Source organism: Athene cunicularia (assembly GCF_003259725.1).
Source record: "Athene cunicularia isolate RWA chromosome 2 unlocalized genomic scaffold, athCun1 chr2_part1, whole genome shotgun sequence".
Lineage (NCBI taxonomy): Eukaryota > Metazoa > Chordata > Aves > Strigiformes > Strigidae > Athene > Athene cunicularia.
Window position 1 is genome coordinate 42212605 of NW_020799095.1, and position 1040 is coordinate 42213644.

Genomic DNA, 1040 nt, shown 5'->3' on the forward strand with positions numbered 1-1040 from the left:
CACACACACCCCTCCTCCCCAGACTTAAAAGTCTCTCTCACCTTGTGCTGCTGGCGCTGCTTCTGCTGCTGCAGGGGGGGAGAAGTTAAGCCAGGGGAAACTTTTCAATCCCTTCCCCAGGCCGCTGCTGCCTCCTCCTTCCACATATTTTTCCCCTCAGAGTTTTATTGTGTCTGAATTTTCTCTCTCTCTCTCCTCTTCTGTCTGTCCACAGTTCAGGTTTCTGGGGTAAACAGGGTTTAGGATGGTGCTAGGGATATTTGGGAGAAGGAGAACTCTAGTGGTGTCTGCTGGAGTTGCTGTTTGTTTCTTTTATTATTTTTTTTTAGTAATGCATTTGAAACGGATCTTTAACTATTTATTATATATGTATTTTATCATACTCCTAAGTCTGGACCCTACCTTATTGCAGAGGAAAAATATGCCGCTTATCTGGCCCTGATACATGCAAATTCCTCCGATCATGAAGTCCAACTTGGAGAAATTCTGGATAACATTTTCCAAAGTGGATACTCACCTTGAGCAACAGAAACGAAAACATACAAATCAGTGGTCTGTCTCAGAGTTGGCTATACGTTGCGAGCTGTAGTTTGACACTTTCACTGCAGGACTGGGGGATATGTAGTAATATGAAACATAAAACATCATAGGTGCATACATACATCTAAGTACCAAGAAAACATGTACATATTATGCTGGGTTTATATGGATACTGAGATAAATGTTAATAATAAATGTCTAGGCAAATACATTCAAAAGTTTCTGAAATACATTGGGAATTATTTAATGGAAAAGTAACATATTTCACAATTAATCTTGACCAGAAATATGACATACTTTATTAAAATACACTGTAAGTTTAGTTCTACAAACGTTTATGCATGCAAATAATTTAGTCATATGAGTAGTCATTAGTATTAATAAAATAGTTTTGGACTGCTGATGATGAAGAAAATACATCCATTGTGCCTAGTTAGTCAAAGATTTAACAGAGTTTGCACACTGAACAGTGAAAGTTTCTTCAGTGTCTTTAGTAAATA

The 1040-nt window shown here is 37.7% G+C and overlaps 1 protein-coding gene across 4 annotated transcripts in view; it reads right to left on the reverse strand.

The window, feature by feature from the left end:
• ZMYND11 (zinc finger MYND-type containing 11) overlaps positions 1-248 on the reverse strand; it is a 106721-nt gene extending 106473 nt beyond the window's left edge. For all 4 annotated transcript variants that reach the window (XM_026843271.1, XM_026843275.1, XM_026843270.1 and 1 more), the window contains exon 1: positions 42-248. The gene's annotated coding sequence lies outside the window, so the exon portion shown is untranslated. The remainder of the gene's footprint in view (positions 1-41) is intronic.
• Positions 249-1040: the final 792 nt, after the last annotated feature.